Source organism: Labrus mixtus, chromosome 19 (genome assembly GCF_963584025.1).
Source record: "Labrus mixtus chromosome 19, fLabMix1.1, whole genome shotgun sequence".
NCBI classification, from domain to species: Eukaryota; Metazoa; Chordata; class Actinopteri; order Labriformes; family Labridae; genus Labrus; species Labrus mixtus.
Genome location: NC_083630.1, coordinates 17,774,845 through 17,780,628, shown reverse-complemented (window position 1 = coordinate 17,780,628; position 5,784 = coordinate 17,774,845).

Genomic DNA, 5,784 nt, shown 5'->3' with positions numbered 1-5,784 from the left:
CCGAAAGGCATGCCTATTTCACTTGTCACGTAGGTGGGGTGTGGTGGTGGGGTGGGTTGGAGAGGGGAGGGAGGGGCAGCTGCGTCATCGTCCCCCTGTCCCATTGGAGTGCATCCTTCCTCCGCGTCAATGAAAGACCCCGAGCCAAGTCATAAAAAAAAAAAAAGGAATGGATCTTGATTTCAAACACGATCATTAATTAAACAGTGAATTAATGTCAACACTTGACGTCACGTCATTAATTGGCTCACGTGACCTCTGAAGCCCAGTGGGGACGGAAAGGAGCTGTCCAGTGCTGAAATGTTAAGTGAAGCTGTCTGGTACTGAAATAAACAAAAAAGTACTAAATGTTTTTCTAAATAAAGCATCAAAGAGGTGTCTCTGAAGATCTGACTTCATTCATCAGGCTGTGTTGATTTATTTTTAGCACATTTTCACCCTTTAAAGTCCAAGTTTAAACTGTGTTACAAAGTCAGAGGTACTGGACAGGGGTTGTCCTTAAAATAAGCATCATTCAGGTTACAAATTTACTCAAAACAACCAAATTTGGGGATGTATGATTCACACTGGACTGTGACGGAAAGCTGACGTATAAGCATATTTATACATCTGATATCGTCTGTGGAGCTGTCCGGTGCTGAATAAAGGACAGTCAGTTTGTCTTCTATCAAAGTCTCTTTAACAAACACACCAAAGAGACTTCTCTGACACAGCTGACTTAATATATCAGTATTTGTTTCCCCCTCTCTTCTTCTGTTAAGGTCAGAGGTCGGGGGCCACTGGTGGCCTAGTGGTTAGTGTGCACTCCCTATATACAGAGTCTATAGTCCTCCAAGCGGGTGACCCAGGGCTCGAATCCGATCTGTGGCTCCTCTCCGGCATGACATTCACCGCCCTCTCTCGCCCCGATTTCTAAATCCATACACTGTCCTATCTTTACAATAAAAATAAACCTTTAAAAAAGAAAAAGGTCAGAGGTCGGTCAGGCCCTCCTACAGCACAAGGAGCATTACTAAAATGTACCGGCATTGAACCTGAGCTGTCTTACTGACAGATTCATTAACTAGTTTTGGTTCCTGTTGTACGTTAAAGATGTCGTCATACAAACATCACCAACACTGTTTTCAGGAATGTGATCAAACATTTTGTTAATGGATACTCCAGTAGTTTGATGGTTTATAAGTGTATAGAAAAGGCTCTATCAAGGAACCTTTAATGCAGTGACACCATTTTTCTGCAGAAGAATCCAAATCACCAAACTAGGAGATGTGCGGTTTCAATGGACAGTGACGACTAAGCTGACGTATTAGTCTATTTATATATGTACCGTTAGCTTTGTCTTGTGGAGCTGCTGTCCAATCCTGATATATTACAGACTGTGTTTCTGTTTGCACAAAGTTTCTCTTTCACTGAAGCATCAAAGAGATGTTTCTGAGGCAGCTGACTTCATTCATTCCTATATTTATAGTTTTTCTCCACTGCTTGGCTTTCCTTCATGTTCTTCTTTAAGGAATGTGAGTAATGTAAAATATGCAAATCAAATACTGAATAATTCACTTGAGTTCAGTGGTGGAAAACACTCCGATTCTTTACTAAGTAAAAGTTTAAAATTCAACTTTCACATAACTGAACGATGATTGTCAGTTAACTGTAGAAGCTTTTTACTGTCGGCCAGCTTAAAGAGGACATATTATCCCCCTTCTCCACCTTTTCAAACAGTCCCCCTGTGGGTTAAATGAAACATCTGTGCTGTGCTTTGGACAAAATATAACATGAATCAAGCACCAGAGGAGGTTTGTGATCCTGTATAAACCAGCTCTCTCAGAATGCTCCGTTTTGGTGTGTGTGTCTCTTTAAATGCAATGAGCCCGCCCCCGGAGTTTTCCCAGTAGACATCACTCCTCTGTAGGGAGAATAAAAATGGCGGACCTGCGCAAAAGTTTTGCTCTAGGCTGGAGGGGGAGTCCATCGGGGGAGATACCAGGGGAGGGGATTTTTTTTTTTTACCAGAATCCCACTGTGACATCACAAGGAGAAGATGCAGACCACAAACAAAGGACTGGATGGGTTTATTTCACATGTTGTGGGTCAGTAGACACTCAGGTTACACAAATATATGTTCAAAAACACTGCAAAAGTGGATTTTTCATAATATGTCCCCTTTAAGGTTAAGATGGTTTTTTTTTACAATTTCATTAAAGTTAGGCACTTTCAGACTTTCTCCCAAAGCCACAGAGCAAACCAAAAGTGGCTTGACGTTTTCTGTTTAAAATTAATGTTCATTTGACCTCTTTTGGTCTTGAGCAGTTACTTGAATAAATGAATTTGTTTATTCTGCTAATAACTCATTAAAGAGGGGGGGAGTAGAGTACTTGGTTAATTTATTAAAAATATTATCAATTGTGAGTTTCTGCTCTTTCTCATCAGCATGCTCTCGTGACTTCCATCGTGGCCCGGTCGTTATTCATTAACAGTCAGCTGTGTCCACACCGGAGTCCGGACCATGTGTTGAATGTTTAGTGGGTGATTCAGACCGGTCGATCCTCCTCTGGCTCTGACGTCACGTTTGACGGTTTTTGCTGGTTTGTTCGGTGCAAAGAAAACACATGACTTTGAATTCTAAAGACGGATAAGGGTGGAAATCTTGGAAGAAGCGTGGCTGAATACTGATACCATATTTACTCTGAGAGAGGACTGCACCCAAGTGGTTATAAGAAGAAAACACACTGTAGGGTCCGGGTAGGCAAGGAAAAGAAAATCTTATACAAGATACAACATCTAAGGCTCAAGGAGGACTATCTAGGGGGGGCGCCTGTAGCCTAGTGGTTATTGTGCACATTCTGTGTGGGGGCTGTAGTCCTCCGAGCAAGTGGCCGGGTTCGAATCTGATCTGTAGCTCTTTTCCCACTCTCTCTCTCTCCCTGATTTCTGGCTCTATCTCCTGTCCTGTCTTTACAATAAAGGCCCAAAAATAAACATTTTTTTCATTCTATCTGAATGTTTGACATCAGTTTATATGAAAAAAAAAACCTCTATAAATGTGAAAGGTAGAATATTACATACAGTCTTAAACGGGGCGGCTGAGGCTCAGTCGGTCGTCTCTCAACCGGAGGGTCAGGGGTTCGATCCCCAGCTCCCCAAGCCACATGTCCGATGTGTCCTTGCACAAGAAACTTAACCCCAAGTTGCTCCCACTGCTTTGTCAGCGGTGTATGAATGTGTATGAATGGGATTAATTACTTCTGATGGTCACTTTGCTCAGCAGCCTCTACCATCAGTGTGTGAATGTGTAGGTGTGACCTGCGGTGACAAAAAGCTTTGAATAGAAAACAACTATACAAGCTTGGTTTGGTCACTGTTAGATTTGAGGACGTTGCAGGAAAACAAGGATTTGATTTCCTGAAGGCAGGTAGAGCTCGGTGTCATCTGCGTATCAATGGAACTGGATGGTAACATTTACGGACAAGAGGAAGGAGATAGATGATGAACAGAAGGGCGCCCAGGAAATAATAACGCCTCATAATATATCTCTGATTGTTTGATGTTCAAATGAGTCACAGCTGATTAATCATTCCCCTCTCAGCAAGTCTTAGTCACATTTAAAAACATTGATTCTGAGGTAACCGTGATAGCCCGTTTTAATCATTTAATTACATGTACACTACTGAGAGCATAGACCCGATAAGAATATGTATCCAGTAATTTGTCCAGTAATTATCGGACGCCTGACTCACCAGATCACATAAAAGCCTGTGAGTGCCTCATAGTGGAATAATCCTAGTGGAATATTAATAAACGTGGCGCCCGGTCACAGCGTTTTCATCTCCTGTGAAAGTTGATTTAAATGTTTATTTGCTTGTCTAGCTGCATTCTGGTTTATTCAAACGTCTGCATAAACTGTGAGTAAATAACATAAAATCCTTATACTGTAGGTTTTCCTGACTGCGCTGCGTGTAAACATAATAAAAAGACAATGAGCTTCTGTTTGATGAAATGAGTCCACAAACAGAAGCTTCCTCATAACGTTTAATATGTTTGATTTGGAAAGAGTGCAGTGGGTAATTATTTCTACACCAAACAGTATGAGGCCGAAACACGCCAGGTGAACGACATATGACACACTCTAATTTTAGCGCCAGTAGCTTTTTTTTTTATAGCCCCCCCCCCCTCCCCCCTCCGGTGTTAACATGTCATGTTTGAAGGGTTTTTATTGAGGTTACAGTCTCATGACTCGAGTATCTTAATGCTCCGCTTTTACGACCTGCCTGTTGACAGAGAGAGGCTCTTTAGATCTAATTTGTAAGCTGAGTGTATTTGTGTGTGTGTGTGTGTGTGTGTGTGTGTGTCTGGAGACTTGCCTTCATTTTGCCATATTGTACATCAACACATTAAAAGTTAAAAGACTGTTTAAATGTTGTATTTAATAGAGAATAAAATGTAATCGTCATGGTTACTATCTCTGATTGGCCATCCCTGAAGGTACGTAGGTGTATACACTGGCTGAGTCCTATTTATAATGCTCTTCTTGGTTTAGTTCCCTCTTACATACGTCGCAGACAAATTAGCTGGAGAAACTCGGGGTTAAGTGTCTTGCCCAAAGTCACGTCAGACATGGGGCTGCAGGAGCTGGGAATCAAACCCGCGGCCTTCCAGTTGAGAGACGACCGACTCTTCCACTGTGCGCCAGCCGCCTCTTTGCATAACTAATACAGATAAACTCAGAGTATCACAACTTGATCATGGTTGTGTTCTGGTGTTACTGTTATTGGTATTGGTGTCATGCTACTCACAGTGTTTGGCTCCCCCTGTGGACAAAGAGGTACAACTAATCCAAGTCAAAATCATATTAACCCTAATTATGCAGATCTCTTATCCTTCATCTAATCAAAAGGCACATTTTTTTTTTTTTTTAAATAACTCCCAGATGGTCTGTGCCCAAAAAGAAATGAGAGGTTACGACTGAAGTTGTTTTGTGTACGAGGCTGTAAACATTTTTATTTCTGCTGTAAAAATCGGCTTTTAAAACCTGTGTATGTGACTTGTGTGGCATTCGGAACCAGCCTCAAGTGGACACTAGAGGAACTGCAGTTTTTGGCTGTTATTTTTAAGGTTGAGGTTGCAGCTTGAACTTCTCCCTTTACTGATTTGTCCTATACATGTGCAGGCCACAAATCCCATCATGTTTTCTTGAGACAGTCAACTGTTTAACTCACCTCGAATATTTGCTGCGGAAAAAAATGTGATGCTCGTCTGACACCTAATCTTTGGCAGGAGTTACAACTAATAAAATCTACAAATTAGTCAATGTTATTATTATTAATAATAATAATAATAATACTAATTCATTTTATTTATAAGCGCTTTTAAAAACTCAAAGACACTTTACAATAGTTAAAACATAAAGAACAGCACAGTAAGGACAGACTAACATTACACACAAATCATAAAGATAACAACAATAAAGGTAAACTACAGAAAATAGAAAATACATCACAATCATACATTAAAAGCTTGTTTAAAGAGGTGAGTTTTGATAATGTTGATAATGTTGTCTCTGATGGTTTCCTTCCCTTTTTGCTTCATAAATAGGAATTAATATCAAACTCAAGAATATTTCATAACCAGTTGAATATTCCTCACAGGAGTTTTGGTACTTCTCTGTTTACACTCCAGCATAATTTTTTTCTCCGAGTTGCAAATGTGAAACTGCAGTATCGCCGCACAACCAGCAGGGGGAGTCAGAGATCTGTACATCTTGTGATTGAAAATGGTACAAATTGAGTA